The sequence below is a fragment of the Protopterus annectens genome, chromosome 14.part0 (genome assembly GCF_019279795.1).
Source record: "Protopterus annectens isolate FY-2018-M chromosome 14.part0, PAN1.0, whole genome shotgun sequence".
Taxonomy (NCBI): Eukaryota; Metazoa; Chordata; order Ceratodontiformes; family Protopteridae; genus Protopterus; species Protopterus annectens.
Window position 1 is genome coordinate 1,115,735,935 of NC_056748.1, and position 17,524 is coordinate 1,115,753,458.

Consider the following 17,524-nt stretch of genomic DNA (forward strand, 5'->3'; position numbering starts at 1 on the left):
GTGGTATTTTAAGGGGGTGCAAAAACCTTTTTCCACATATGCTGCCAATGTTACTATGTAAATGATGTGCTTCTGGTATATTTAGATTAAACAAATTCAAGGAGGTGCTAATTTCCAGGAATAATCTGTATTCTCTCAGCAATACACTTGTAGGAACTGCAGTCATAACATTCATGAAGCACTGAAAGCAATGTTCAGAGAATGTTAGCTGGTCATTGTTATAATCCCTTTAGAGAAGGGGCGACCCGTAGATCACAGCCTGATTGCAGAATGAACATTCTCCAGCAGAGTGTTAATCTACAGGTAATGCCAGCTGAAAAACAAGTCTGCCACTTTATGGTACCATATCAAGCCGCCATGGAGCTCGGACTGAAAAAACATAACGGCCGCCATTATTTTTACGCTTGCTAAACAGCGCTTGTGCTGTTTAGTGAGTGTAAAATAAAAAGCGTGTGTGTGTTTATGTCTGCGTGTGAGAGTGCATGCATATATGAGAGTAAGAGAGAGAGAGCTGATCAAAAAAATGAAACAGATAAAAAGTGTGTATGTTTGTGTGTTTACGTTGCTCTCTGCCTGTGTGAGTGAATGCGTGCATGAAAGCAGTAGAGACTCTGTGTGTGTGTGTGTGTGTGTGTGTGTGTGTGTGTGTGTGTGTGTGTGTGTGTGTGTGTGTGTGTGTGTGTGTGTGTGTGTGTGTGTGTGTGTGTGTGTGTGTGTGTGTGTGTGTGTGTGTGAGAGAGAGAGAGAGAGAGAGAGAAAGTGAAGAGTGAGAGAGAATGTGTGATCCCTGGCAGCAACAGCATCACATAAGAGGTTTGTATACCACTCAACCTCCCGGCACAAGAAATCTGGACACAGCAACAAATAATGGGGAAACAAAGGGCAAAATATCGGGGTAGATTTTAAATATTGCTCTTATAAACTTAGAGAGTTGCTAGAATGTGTTTTCATTAGCATTTATTTTCTGAAGGATATGAAGTCTGAAACACACATTTCTGTCATTATTTAATGAATTCTATCCCCAGTGATTTCACAGAATACTACAACTTTTATGAGGCACTGACCAATCATATGAGCCAAAAATCTAGAGAGTTGAGAGGTATCCAAAAAATGAAGAATAACCAGCTTACACGCCAGACTGCAGGATATACTTTAATTCACTTAAGTACAGCAAGAGTAAAACAAATAAAAACAAGTAAAACAGATCTAAAAACAGATAAACTCTTTCACACTTTCTCTAGTCACTTCATCAGATCTAAAGTAACACTGATACTACTTATACTCTTTTGAAATCACCGCCTCAAACCATGTAATTTCAGCAGAGGTTTTAAAGGTACAAGTTCAGTCAATCTCTTGCCCCTATTAGCCTGCAATTCTAAAATTCACCTAGTTTCCGCACATTCTGTTTTATTTTTAATATCACCACCCCTGATGTTCTTTTTCATAATCTCTAAAACAGAGAACTTAAAACGATGCGTATTCCCAGCTTTTAAATTATGTTTACACAATGCACTTCTTTTGTCAGATCTATTCACATCATATACATCTTTGCATATATGACCTGTTAGTCATTCCAACATAAACGATTTCACAGACTGTGCAAACAGCAAGATTGACAAGGTTACAGCTTCTACAATTGGAACAGAACTTAAAACTGTACACTCGTTTAGTATATGGATGTACAAATTTGTGCGAAGCTCTAATGTATTTACACAGATTACATGAATTACTGGGGTATGTCCCTTCCTTTTCTATTCTAAGTGTCTACTTAATAAAGGATCTGTAGCAAAGAATCCATTTCAGAGACTCATTTCTCCTATAACAAAATTTAGGGATGTCACCAAGTATCTGCTTGCATCTATTAGCACTTTTTTAATTTCTCCAAGTCTTTTGGGTTTCTAATATTATGACGGGAACGGATCCCATTCCTAAGTCAAAGTAAGATTTAAGCTCATGAAATTAGTATTGTTTCAATCTTTGACGTCAGCCAGAAGTACTCTTCACAGCACCTGGAATGTGCCCAGTAACGACTCTGTCTATAATTCGTATGGGGTTACATGTATTGGTAACATATCTAAATATGATTGTAGATTCTTTTTTATAAGATCCGTTGCTTTTACCACTGTTGGAACTGTCTGGGAATCTTTCTTCCACATTGCTCTCATTTCTGCATGCAAATCCTTTTATTTTATGACTTTGTGTCTCTCTGTACGCAAGACACTGTAGTCACTGGGTGTGGCAATTTCAATGATCAGTGCTACTTGTGTCTTCTTTTCATGGACACTATATCTGGTTTTCTAGCATCTATCTTTTGAACTGTGGGGTTGCCTGACCTTCTCTAGCATGAGTAATTGGTTGAAAGAGCAGGGGCCAGCAGGACTGGGTAGTAATTTGACCTTCTAGGTTCTTCCATATTTTCTGGTATTTAAACACTGTGTCTGCAGATTGTGCTTGTTTTTCACCAGGCTGTGGAGTGGCGATTCATCACTGAGACAAAGCAGAAATTCCCTAAGACTCCTAGAGCAGAATAAGTTATGTTTTACATTTATTTCATTGAATTGCATTTCTTAACGCTTATAATTGTGCTATACAGATAATCTACTACATTCTGCATTGTTATAAACCTTTTTGTTACTGTTTTATACTGTTTTAACTGTATTTTTCATTGCTAGATAGTGTTTCATTACTGTAACTGCATTTTTACTGAATTACTTAACTGTGAGCTGCTTTTTCATACTGAGAGTTGTATTTTCTGTTTGTGAGTGCTCTGGCTGTGCTTTCCTATGCATTTTTTTGTGAGGTTTCTCACTTTGCCTGCCCCTACTGTAAATTTGATCTGGGACACTCCTCCCAGCCTAGTGTCACCAGCTCATTCTACCTAATTCAGAGAGAACATTTGAGAAGCCCAACCCACTTAGTTTCTTAACCTTGAATTATATTCTCTTCCTCCTCTCTCCCTTTCCACTTTATATAAAAAAACACTTTGCTAGAATCTACCATTGCTAGAATTTCCTTGGGCTCTGACTGAGTGTGCTTCTCAAACAATTTGGAAATATAGAGCTGTTAAGTATATTTTTGGCACTTTTTAACTTTTCAGAGTTCTGCACTGTCTTAAGTTTTGCTCAACTCAATTATTTATATATTTGCTGGCAATGTTTTCTGATACTCTAAGTGTCTCCATTTTGATTTTTCCTAATTTACTGATGTCTGCACATGTTTTTAGTCATTTTTTAAATTTAATTGCATTTATTTAAACTATATTTGCTTTAATATTGCTACACACTCGTGTGCTAACTTGCACTGCATTTGAATTGTTTTACTGCTGTTTTAGCTTTTTTTCTGCATTAAAAAAAAACAAAAACTTCTAAGCTTGCTTCCCACCTTTCCTGTAACTAGTGTAGTCCAGATTCAGATCTGGTGTATCCGGGACTGTTTATAAGCTTCTGAGCCCCCCTAACCCTTTCTGTGTTTGAGGGAAGCCTTCTAGCTTATCAGTGGGAGTGGTCAGCACTAGGTAGCCTATCTACTACAGGAAGAGTGGTTTCTGGCCCAGAATTTGTAGTTTAGTGGCTGTTTGGGTAGTTTTTCCATCCCCTTAAACTTTCTGGTTTAAAAGCTCACGTATGTGCAGGTTTGCAATAGTTTAAGCTACACTCAGCAGTGCCAAGCTGAGGTAAACTATTATCGGTGCCAGAAAGTCTGCTCTACAGTTTTTCCCTTAGATCTTGCTAGTTCTTTCTCTCTTGCACTTCAAATAGCCTAACTGCTTTGCACTTCAACAGGTTTTTGTAACAATTATTATAGCACACCTGATAGCCACCAGCACTAGTCATATTTCACATACTTAGTACTTATGACCACCCCTCCTGACATGATTAAAGGGCAGTACCCTGTGCTTTCGCCTATTAACCTGGTGCACTTGGGCATTCTGAGGCAGTGTAGTAACTGCCTCTTGTACACAGACAACCCTCTCCTCTTACCTCCCAACACTCAGACTTGTGAGAGATGCACTTATATCACCAAACTGGAAGCTATGCACTCTCCAGCCAAGACAGGACTATCTGGTCAAGAGGAGAAGGTCAACACCTGCACCACACCACATGGAACACATAGCCTTCCAGAACATCCACTATCACAGCTCTCACATAAAAACACAAACCACACACACACACACACACACACACACACACACACACACACACACACACACACACACACACACACACACACACACACCTTCGCAGAGGCACTCAATAGAAATTTACCCAAACAGCAGAGACCTCCAAGACAGAAATGCACTCAACCAACACAACACAGGACACATAGCTCACCTCCACGGTGTGCCCCTCAACCTAAGCCCCTAAGGCTAAACACCTTGCCCAATACTCTAATCATAGATGACTCAATAGTGAGACACACAGATGTCCCACTCACTAGGGTGAATAAGGAGAAGGTAACAGTCAGCTGTTTGTCAGGTGCCAGAATCCAACACAATACATGCACTCAGGTCATTCTACAACAAGTACAAGTATGACTCTATCATTGTCCATATGGGTGTGAATGACCTGAGACGCACCTCCCTGGACTACATGAAAAGAGACATGATGGAGCTCTTGGATTATGTGACCCAGGCAGGTATGACACTAGCCCTGAGCAATATCTTACCATCACCCAGAATGATACCACAGTACAAACAAAAAATGATTGACTTCAACAATTGGTTAAGTTTCTGGTGTCATTCTAAGGGGATCTAGTATCTTTCTGCTTGGGATGACAGGAGTGACAGACCTCGATGTTTGCCAGAGATGGCCTGCATCTGTCACCTTTGTGTTTCTGGGTACTGGGCTCTTGCCACCCCTATATTGCCTTTTTTAGGCAGAGTTCTAAAGATCAAATTACCATCGTAACAGCTATATATAAATGCAGTCTGAGGGTCATGTTGCTCAATGCTAGAAGTCTAAATCTCAAGATGCACTCGCTTGAAGCACTCCTCAAAATGGAGAACATTGACATTTGTCCTGTAACAGAGACTTGGTTTAAAGCAGCAGAAAGCACCCCTGTGCTACCAGACTATAACTCATTCCATACCTTTCGGCCCCGAAACATGGACCGAAGCTCCAAAGATGGCTGTGTCTCCATATTCATAAAGGATATGCACACCTCCAAACTAGTAGCACAGCATAATGCATCTGAGATACTTCAAGTACAACTAACATTGTGTAACACTGCGATCCAGGTCATAGCCTGCTATAGGTCCCCAACCATGTCCCTAAACTCTCACTCCATGTTCCTAAGCACCCTGGAATCTATCAAGTTCCAATCCAACACTGTCATACAAGGAGACTTCAACTACCCCTCCATCAACTGGGAAAACTACTCAAGCACCAATTCACTGGCCCAACGCTTCCTGGAATTCATCAATTCCAATGCCCTGGACCAGCTCATTCTTACCCCCACTAGAGGAAGCAACATCCTTGACCTGGTTATTACTAACATGGGCAACCATTGCTCTACACCAATAATCAATTCCTCCCTGCTTAGATCCGACCACAAACTAATCACCATGGAAATCCACATCTCACCCACACCCCTTGCAGAGGCATCCACCATGAAAAACTTCTCCAGAGCTGACTTTGGACTCCTAAAAACAGAGGTGGCTAACTTCGCGGCACCCATGCCAGTGGAAAATAGATGCATGACTGCCAAATAATACACCAATGCACTGTACCGAGCACGTACTTAAATGCATGAAACTAGACATACCCAACAGAACCAAGATGCTCTCCTCCAAAAAAAGGAAGCCAGTCTGGTAGTCCCCTGCTATTACTAAACTCTACAACAGAAGGAAGAAACTGTTGCAGAAAAAGGTGAAGCCCCAAGACTGGAAAAACTCCCTTATTAGCCTCAACAAAAAGTTGAGATCCCTTATCAAAACCTCCAAAGCCATCTATGAAGGCAGAATTGTGGCAGACACTAAAAACAACCACAAAGCTTTCTTTAGTTATATCAAGAATCTCCATGGCAATAGCAAGATCTGCTCTGATTTACTGCACAATGGTACCTCCTATACTGGGCCAACAGATATTGGCAACATACTGGCCAACAGATTTAGTGCCAACTTTACCCGTCTCCCCCCCCAGGGCTAATCTCAATACTGGAAGAATGCCAGATATCCTGTATTACTGCAGCACAGGTTAAAGCTGCATTGTCTAATGCCAAGAATACAGCTTCCATGGGACCCGACAATATCCCTGGCTGTGTTCTACATTAATTACAAAATTAACTTGCACCACATCTGTGTTGTCTGTTCACTCACAGCATCACCTCAGGCTTTGACCCTACCGAATGGCACACTGCTAGAGTCATCCCACTCCATAAAGGAAGAGCGACTACAGACCCTGGAAATTATTGCCCCATTAGCCTGATGAGTCTATGGAGTGCATCATCATGGAGCTAATTAACAAGGATATAGGGAATCTCCAAACTCTAGATCCCACGCAATTTGTTTTTGTGGAAGGTAGATCATGCCTGCTCAACCTGGTTGACTTCTTTGACTCAATCACCACAGCGGTGGATGAAGGTAAGGCAGTTCATACAGCCCACCTCGATCTGGCCAAGGCCTTTGATACCACTCCTCATTCAGGAGTTACTGATAAACTCACCAAACTAGGCCTCAACTCCTATATCACTAGGTGTGTGGCAAATTGGCTCACAGATAGAACACACAGTGTGAAAGTAGTGGACTCCAAGTCAGACTGCCGACCAGTCACGAGTGGAGTCCCACAGGGATCAGTCCTGGGTCCTCTCCTGTTTAGCATCTACTTCTCAGAAGTCCAGGCCAACACAGAGGGACTCAGGCTGACCAAATTCACAGATGACTGCAAGCTGGGAGCCATTATTAACTCCCTAAGTGATGCAGACATCCTACAGAAAGGCCTCACTGAGACCAATGACTGGTGTCGAAACCATGGCCTTAAGCTTAATGCCAAAAAATGTGTCGTCATCCCCTTTGGGAAAAACTCAGTTTCCACTAATTACCACACCGATGGGAGCCCACTGAATACTGAAGGCGTTATAATAGATCTGGGGACAAAGGTTGACAGCAACCACTCCTTCGACCACCACATTGCCATTGTGGTCAGAAAGTCCTTCTATGTGGCACATCTCATTATCAAGGGTTTTGCATCCAGGAAGAAAGAGGTATCATTTCTCTCTACGCTTTCCTCATTAGACCAGTCATAGAGTATAATGCCCCATCTGGCATGTACATTACTAGACACCTGCAACAGCTGGAGTGGCCACAAAAGTACCTCATGAAGAGGATCCTAGGCCTTAAAGACATGTCCTACATGAACAGACTCAAAAAACTCCAGCTATTCTCTGTCTCATATCGTCTACTAAGAGGTGATCTCAGCTTGACTTATAAAGCTATGTCTGACCCAGCTCTGTTAGAAATGCTACATCTAAAGAAATCCCAATTGCTTCGCACCACATGCTCCAGAGACCTCAACCTCATTACCACAAGCAACAGAACATGCTAGAGGGACAGGTTCATAACCCAGAGACTGCCCATTCTATGGAATAGACTTCCCATACATGACAAGCAGAGTACCTCACTAGCCCTCTTCAAGAGAAGTCTTGATGAGTGGATGGGAAATAGAAAGCTTGCCCTGGGGATCACTCCAGTGGGTCTACTTGATAGAGGTACTGGGAACTATGACAGGCCAGGACCCTTCTATGGGCTAGGCTTGTAAAGGCCCCAGGGCCATTAGCCTAGTACACACCTTTGAACCTATGGTAATGGGTGATCCAATGCGATGTAGACTTTATCATTTTCTGTGATGCTTTGTGGCTCATACTTTGTGTTTTTCAGCCGCTTCAATACTATAATGTTTGCACAACGTTTTCCTATTATCACTAGTAAGAATGTACCACTGTCTTCTAATGATGTCACAGATAGAATTAATGTCATTATAATATGTAATAGCCATCCAAAAGGCATCTTTAGCACCTCTAGAGACAACTCCATTGTCAGGGTCTCTATTTGCAAATTGAGGTTTGGCCAAGTGACCCCTCTGCAAAAGAACTTTATCTCTTGCTAATGTTATTTTTTGCTCTGAATAATCTCTTACAATAAATTAATTAATCTGATAAATACATGAAGTGAGCATATTGGCATCATGGGCATTAAGCCTTGCATATCTATAGAACTGAACACTTAGAATATTACGAGAAGTGTATCAAGGGTGTATACTTTGTCTGTGCAAAATGCTATATTTTTTCTTGATTACCTTAGTGTCTAGACCATCTAAGGTTTTAGTCACATGTACGTCTAAAAACTCATCAATATCTTGTGAAAAATGCATCGTAGAGCATAAAAAATCAGTGGTCTGTTCCAAGTACTCCATAAAATTATGCCATGTAGAAATAGGCCCTGTCTAAATAAAAAACATATCCACAAAGTGTTCATAATATGGAATAAACTTCTTGAAGAAGTTACCTTCATTAAAAATGTACAATAGCTCCCAGTAGGTGAGTATAATATTAACATAACTATTAGCACACATAGTGCCCATAGCAACTCCTACTTTTCGAACAAAAAAGTTATCCTCAAACACAAAAATATTATTATGTAAAATAATTCTGAGTAAAGAACTAATCAGCCAGATCTGGTTAATTTCAAACCTAGAGTATCTATGCAAAAAAAAGTTAATCATATTTTATACCATCATCATTCGGAAAGACTGTGAACAGAGACACCACATCCATGGTACCAGAACATAATCATCATTTCTACATTCAATGGACCATTCATCCTGTTGAGACAAAAACTATTTGGTATCTTTAAGCACGGTGCTGGCCTTGTCCCACACAGGTCACAGCTGTTTCACTACATAAATTGAGAGGGGTGCTGTAACCTGCCCTCACCCAGATATGATCGGTCTCATGGGCAGATTATCATAATCCTTATGTATCTATAGAGGTCCATAGATAATAGGAATAACTGGAATTCCACAGTAAAATAATCAAAAAGATCCTTGCTAATTCTACCCTCCATCAATATATCATGCATAGAGGAGTGTACATTGGTAAATACATTTGTTAACTTCAAATCTAGTGCAGATAGTGCAAGTGTGTTCATATAACAGTCTATGCATACTATCAAGATACTTATCAGTGTCCATGACAATGATGGCAACCGCTTTTATCAGCTGGTCTAATGTACACTTGGTCCACTGAAACCAAGTCATATAGGGATTTAAATTGTGCATCTGTGAAATTGTAAAAGTCCCTTCTATGCTTATTCCAAAGCAGGTCTTTGATATTTTGATAATGAGATTTAAGAAACGTTTCAACAAGCAGTGTGTTAATGAGTACAAATTGGCTGGGTTTTTTAAAAACAGCATCCAAAGAGTTGTTCGTAGTACCATATAACATCTCAATGTGACATTACGTATAAATAGTCTATGATCAGCCGGTACATCACATAACAGACCCGCTAGAAAGGATAAATGAATGACCTTTAAGTACCTGTAGTTGTTCATTGGTTAGTCTAATGGACGAAATGTTCACAACTAGAGCCACTGGAACTTGCTACGTACTGTAAGGTTGAGTTCCAATTGGCCAGTTATCAATGTTCTCTTCCAACTCTGTCTGCCTCTGCTCTGTGAACAACCTCAGGTTCAGGTAAGCGAAGGTGTAAAAAAGCACTAGATGCAAACACATTTCCATCTTTATTATCAGTTCTATTCAAGCCAGTTGAAGGAGTAACCTCATCAGCAAACATATATGCTTCGAAGCAACATTCGATACAGGGTGAGTGGATGTAGCATCTTTCTCAACTTGTGTGTGCCCAGCATCTGGATTTAACATATCATTACTGTGAGAGTTAATTAGCATGTCTGACTGTTGTCCAGGAACTCCTCTCCACTCATTTGATGCCAGTACAGTGAATGATTCAGTCTTAGGCCAGGAGAAAATCATACGACCATTAAGGAAATCCATTGAGTCCCTGGCAAGTTTCTTATGCTTAACATCTTGTAAGCGTGTTTCAAAAGTGGCAACATCTGATAAAACATCTTCAATTATATGCTTGTGCAGCATAGAGTCAAAGAAACATTCAATACTATTGAAGTCCCAATTGACTTCCTCTAAGACATCCATCTCAGTTGGTATAAAAGACTCAGTTATTAACTTGAAGTAATTAACACCAATTTCCAAGCTGAAGGCTTGCCATCACTGCCGTACTTCGACATTCCAAAAACTCTCATGCCCCTTGGTATAACTCAGAAATAGGCAGGCTTCCATATGCAGTCTTTGCCATTGTAGGCACTTGTACTTGAACAAGCTGTTTTCTAGCCTCCTGAAAATATCCATAACGTTATTAAAACCAGCATCATTTCTGTCAAGCTCTATGCTGGTACTCACACCACTGGCATTCAAAAGTGGATTGCCATCAACTTGTTCATAGGTTCATAGGTTCATACTAGGCTATCTGCCCTAGGGCATTTATAAGCCTAGCCAGAGTGTGTTTAGCTTTCGCCACCCATTTTAAATTAATTTTGCTATGCCTTTTTTTGAGGTTAGTATACTGTGCCTCTGTCTAACAGTGACACAGAAGTGATAGCCGGGGTAAACCTACGATCTCCCATCCACTCATCAAGATTCCTCTTGAAGAGAGTCAATGTGGGACTCTGCCTAACCTGGACTGGGATTTTATTCCAGAGTGAAGGGAGCCTCTGGGTTATGAATCTGTCCCTCCAGCATGTCCTATTTATTTCAGTGCTGAGGTTCAAGTCTCTCGAGCGTAGCTCGATGGGATTTGGATTTTCTGAGGTGCAGCATGTCCATTAATTCCAGGTTGGACATGGCTTTATACGTCAGGCACAGATCGCCTCTGAGCAGGCGGTATGCCACTGAGTAGAGCTGGAGTTTCTTTAACCGGGCAGCATATGGCATCTGTTTGAGCCCTTTGATCCTCTTGGTGAGGTACTTTTGGGGTCTTTCCAGTTGCTGCAGGTGTCTGGTAAGGTACATCCCAAAAGGGGCATTGTACTCAATTATGGACCTGATGAGGGATGAGTAAAGAGGCACGATGACCTCCCTGATCTAGATGTGAATCCCTTCATGATTAGGTGGGCTATATAAAATGTTTTTCTAACCACTTTGGCCACGTGGTTGTCAAATGAGAGATTGCTATCAACGTGGGTCCCCAGGTCCCTAATGACTTCTTCTGTACTTAATGGATTACCACCTATGTGGTAATTTGTGGGCACTTTGTTTTTGCCAAAGGGGATGACTATACACTTTTGGCGTTTAGCTTGAGGCCATGGCTCTGGCACCAGTTGTCTGTTTCTATGAGGCCCTTTTGGAGGATGCTTGTGTCGGCTGGAGAGTTGATTATGGCACCCAGTTTGCAGTCATCTGCGAACTTGGTCAGCCACAGTCCTTCCGTGTTGGCCTGTACCGCCGAGAAATATATACCGAACAAGAGAGGTCCCAGGACTGAGCCTTGTGGGATGCCACTTGTAACTGGTTTGGAGTCTGACATGGCTCCAGCAATTCTAACCATGTGGGTTCTGTCCTTGAGCCAGTTTGCAACCCATCTAGTGGCATAGGGGTTTATATTTAAGCTGGTGAGCTTATCTATAATGCCCGAGTGGGGTATTGTATCGAAGGCTTTTGCGAGGTCCAGGTAGGCTGTGTGGACCACCTTCCCCTCGTCAATGGCCTTGGTGACTGTTTCAAAGATCTCGACCAGGTTTAAGAGGCAGGATCTGCCCTTAACAAAGCCAAACTGGGTAGGATCCAGTGTCTGTAGGTCCCCAATATCTTTATTTATGAGGTCCATGATGATCCTTTCCATAGCTTTGCAGAGCAAGCTAGTCAGGCTTATGGGGCGATAGTTTCCAGGATCCGTTGAGGCACCACCTTTGTGGAGAGGGACCACTGTTGCTGTACACCACTCTTTGGGTACATATCCTGTAGTAAGGCTAAGATTGAACAGTAGTTTTATGTTTGGGTTTAGCTCTTCTTGGAGTTCATGTAGGATGCAGCCTGGGACACCATCTGGTCTCATTGATGCTGTGTTTTTTGCTTTGGAGAGGGCGGCTCTTACCTGAGCACTCAATTCACTCGGCCCATCAAACTTGCAGTGGTACTATTCCCATTTGTATTATAATCAAGCTGGACAAAACCTCCTTCCACCATGCCCCAAAGCCCAGGTATGAAAACCAGAAACAAAGTAGCAAACAAAACAAGGACTCAGATGCAGCTGAGAAGTATGCTCTCAACTCTTAGCTTAAGGTAACTGCATAAGCCTAAAATGAAGGGCAGACAAAGGCTCAAAATAGGAACATACTTTACTTGAATATTGGGATTTGTGTTAGCATGCATTTTCTAAAGCCTGTGACAGAAAGAGAATGAGTGAGTGAGATGGACTACAGGCAGCAGTAACAGTAAAGAAAGCGTCATATCTCTAGACCTTTCACCTAAAGAAGTCTGGATAAAGCCCAAAATAAAGGGGGAATGAGGGCTCAAAAATAAAAAGGGATCTTAATTATTGCTCTTAAAAGGATCCCGGAGTTCATTAATTCCAATGCCCAGGACCAGCTCGTTCTTACCCCCACTAGAGGTAGCAACATCCTTGACCTGGTCATTAGTAACATGGGCGACCATTGCTCTACACCAATAGTCAGCTCCTCCCTGGTTAGATCTGACCACTAACTAATCACCTCGAAAATCCACATCCCTCCCACCCTCCCAGCAAAGGTAACAACCATGAAAAATGTCTCCAAAGCTAACTTTGGGATCCTAAAAACAGAGGTGGCTAACTTCACAGCAGCCATGCAAATGGAGAATAGTTGCATGACTGCAGAATCATACACCAATGCACTGTAAGAACATGTACACAAATGTATGGATCTTGCCATACCCAATAGAACCAAGACACTCTCCTCCAAAAAGAGAAAGCAAATCTGGTGGTCCCCTGCCATAAACAAACTCTACAACAGAAGGAGAAAACTGATGCGGAATAAGGTGAAGTCCCAAGACTGGAAAAATTCCCTTATCTGCCTCACCAAAAAATTGTGATCCCTCATCAAATCCTCTAAAGCTAGCTATGAAAACAGAATTGCAGCAGATAGTAAAGACAACCACAAGATCTTCTATAGTTATGTAAAGAATCTCCACTGCAATACCCAGATATGGTCTGAGCTGCACAGGTTAAAACAACACTTTCCAAGGCCAAGAATACAGCTTCTGTGGCACCTTGCAATATCCCTGGTTGTGTTCTACATGAACTACAGAGTGAATTGGCACCTCACCTGTGTGCTCTGTTCAATCACAGCCTCACCTCAGGCTTTGTCCCTGCCGAGTGACGCACTGCTACAGTTATCCCTTTCCAGAAAGGAGGTGCGACTACAGACCCTGGGAACTATCGCTTCATTAGCCTGACAAGTCTGATATGCAAAGCTATGGAATGCATCATCATGGATCTAATAAACAAGGCTATAGGGAATCTCCAAACTCTGGATCCCACACAGTTTGGTTTTGTGAAGGGTAGCTCATGCCTGCTCAACTTGATTGACTTCTTTGAGTCAGTCACCAGAGCTGTGGATGAAGGCAAGGTGGTTCATACAGCCTACCTTGATCTGGTCAAGGCTTTTGATACCATTCCCCACTCCGGAATCATAGAAAAACTCACTAAGCTAGGCATCAACGGGTTTATATCAGTCCGTCGAAATGCCTGAATATCGAATACCAGATGTTCGAACTGTAAAGTTCGAACACTGGTAATCGCGAAGCCACAGCCCACCAAATTCTTTCTTAGGGAAAGAATTCAGTGGGCCATTACGGGTCGGGTTCAGGTAAGTGTCCGATTGTGTGGCTGTTAGGGTTAGGGCACGGGTTAGGTGAGTAAGGGTTAGGGTGTGGGTCAGGTTAGTGTGGGATAGTGACGGACCTTAGAGTTAGGGTTTGGGTTAAAGTAAGTGGATAGGTAGTAGTGTATGTACAGTTTAGTGTAGGGTTAGATGTAGGATTTTGAGTGTATGTGTGTGGATTGATGTTGTTTTGGTGTGTTTGTGTTGTGTGTGTGTTTCTTGGAACAGTGATTTTTTTGCCCTGGGAAAAAAAAAATCGCTGTTTTAAGACTTTGATGTTTTTCCAGTTCGTGGTTTGAAGTTCGAACATATGGTGTTCAAACTTCAGACGTTTCGATGAACTGATATAGACCAGTCATCAACCCCTATATCATTAGGTAGGTTGCAAACTGGCTCACAGATAGAACCCACAGTGTTAAAGTAGTTGAATCCAAGTCAGACTGCCAATTAGTCATGAGTGGAGTCCCACAGGGTTCGGTCCTGGGTCCTCTCTTATTTGGTATCTACTTCTCTGAAGTCCAGGCCAACACAAAGGGACTCTGGCTGACAAAGTTCACAGACGATTGTAAGTTGGGAGCCATTATTAACTCCCCAAGTGATGTTGACATCCTACAGAATGTCCTCACTATGACCAACGACTGATGTCAGAACTATGGCCTTAAGCTCAATGCCAAAAAATGTGTCGTCATCCCCTTTAGGAAAAAGCCGGTTCCCATGAATTACCACATTGATGGTAGTCCACTGAACACAGAAGACTTTATAAGAGATCTGGGAACACAGGTTGACAGCAACCTCTATTTTGATCACCACTTTGCCACTGTGGTCAGAAAGTCCTTCAATGTGGCACATCTCATTACTAAGGGTTTTGCATCCAGGAAGAAAGAGGTCATTGTCTCCATCTACTCTTCCCTCATTAGGTCATTCATCGGGTACAATGCCCCATTTGGCATGTACCTCACTAGACACCTGCAACAACTGGAGAGGCCGCAAAAGTACCTCGCAAAGAGGATCCTAGGCCTTAAACACTTGTCCTATATGGACAGACTCAAAAAACTCCAACTATTCTCTGTCTCATATCGTCTACTTAGAGGCGATCTCTGCTTGACTTACCCAGCTCTGTTACAAATGCTACATCTAAAGAAATCCCAGTCCCACCACACCACCCAATCCAGAGACCTCAACCTCATTACCACAATTAACAGAACATGCTGGAGGGACAGGTTCATAACCCAGAGACTGCCCATGCTATGGAACAGACATCCCATACATGTCAAGCAGAGCACCTCACTGACCCTCTTCAAGACAAATCTTGATGATTGGATGGGAAACAGGAAATTCACCCCGGGGATCACTCCAGTGGCTCTACTCAACACAGGCACTGAGAACTAAGGTCAGGTGGCACTATGCCAGGGTAATCCTATGGCTAGGCTTTTAAAGGCCCCAGGGCCATTAGCCTAGTACGAACCTATGAACAAACTTGCTTAACTAAAGGATTTGTGTTAGTATGAATTTTCTGAAGAAAATAAAAGTCTGAAACTCAAATGTATGTCATTATTTAGTAACTTCAATCTCCAATGACTGGCAACAAACCAAACATCTTAGGAGTAGGGGACCAAAAAGTAAAGTAAATTCCTGGATATTTTTTTAAAGTTTTATATTTTGGATGTAAAATGTTTCCTCCAACACTATTAACATATACTACAGCAAATTTGAAACATTAGGTGAAGGAACTATTTTACATCAAAAATATATAGTAATAAAAAGAAATAAGTAAGTAAAACACAACAATTTTACACAGACCATTCCCTAAGCAAAATAATGTCCTCCGGGTGTGTGTTATTGTAGAAATAATGCCCCTTCCAGAGGTGTAGAGGCCCTCCAGAACACCCCTGGGCAGGTATATTTCCACGATAACACACACCCTGTCTGGCATTAGTGCTTGCGTAACACTCCTTTTAATACATGCAGAGAGTCAGGACTGACACATGCTAAACCCATATTTTATAGACAGAGCTATCAACATCTCTCTCATGGGCTTAACTCTCAACCTCTTGGTGCAAGAAATCCAGACAAAGCCAAAAATAATGGGAAGGCAAAGACTCAAAAGCAGAAGAGAGTTTAAATATTACTTTTACAAATGTATAAAGTCGACAGAATAACAGGATTTGCATTAGCATGCATTTTCTGAATGTTATGAAGTCTGAAATGCAGATGTCTGTCATTATTTCATAAATTCAGTCTCCGTTAATTTGCCAGAAAATCACAAATGTTTTGAGGAATAGACTAAAAATATGAGGCAAAAATCTGGACATTCTGTGAAAATCTGGACAATTCAGTGGTACACTCATGGGGAATAGGAATCAAAACAAAAAACCTGCAGAGGTTCCATACAAACCATAAGTATACAGTGATGCTACTGAATGAAAGCAAAACATAGCGTAGTTGGAATCTCAGAACTATGAGTTTGGCTGGCAATTCTGAAATAAAAGATTAAACTGGATCAAATTGTTCTTACACCAAAATTGTGCCACAGTGGGGAATAATTATTAAAGTGGTATACAGGACAAAGCTATCTAAATGGGCAGAGACCATGTACAGACATAAAATAGAGGTTAACATTTTAATTTGATGAAATTTGTATCCCTTAGCTCAAGAAATATAATTTTCACAATACTAGTACTCATACTGTAATGCTTAAGAAAATGTTCAAATTAATTTTACAAAACTTTTGTGTGTGTGTGTGTACATATATACAGCTGCACTCTATAGGGACAAACTCTAGAAACAAACCCACATGGTAGAATTGCAATATCAACAAGCTTTGTTTTAGTAAGCGCACAACTTTTTCTTTTTTTAGCGTTTTAGCACGTGGCCTGTAATAGCTGTTCGGGGCTCTACTTTGTCATTAATTGGCATGTATGTCAGTGTCGCTATTTGCCCTCAATTGATAGTTGCTTTTGTGTATGGTGTCCTCGCTTGCTTGAGGATTCCAAATTAACTGCTTATATTATTTTTTCTCTCTCCATTGCTTCTTCTAGCTTAGGCTCTTGCCTATCCTGTTCTAACCCACCAACAGTGCCCTCCCAGAGGCTCTTGCAAAGGAACCCACAGAAAAGGACATTGCAAAAATAACAAAGAACTGATACTGCTCCCTGAGTACAACTCCTAAAAAAGACTTAAGCAAAGTATGTGTACTGCTTAATACCTACTAGTAATAATAGACATTCTATATCAGGTTGCGGTACGCTTACCTACCAGGCTAGCCAGCAGCCACAACCCCTCTCTCTCACTCTGATTAACTAATCGTTGTCTACCTTTTTTATAATTACTCCCTCTATCCTGGTCCTTGATATCTCCCTCCTTTCCTTCTACCTGATATCCATCTTTCTGGGCCCTTACCACCTGAGACTGACTTGCCTCTAAGTGGTGCTCCTCTCCCAGGTCCACCCATCTGTCCTCTCTCATTCCTTAAACACCCCCTCTACCCTTTTAAAACCTCTTACCTTCTCCTACTGGCCTCCATCCATATATTCCTCCTCTACTCCTTTCTCCCTCAGTCTTCCTCTCTCATAACCCACTGATAGCTTACCTTGACTTCCACTTCTACTGATTGTCTTCTTCACATTTCTTCTCCTTTGGCT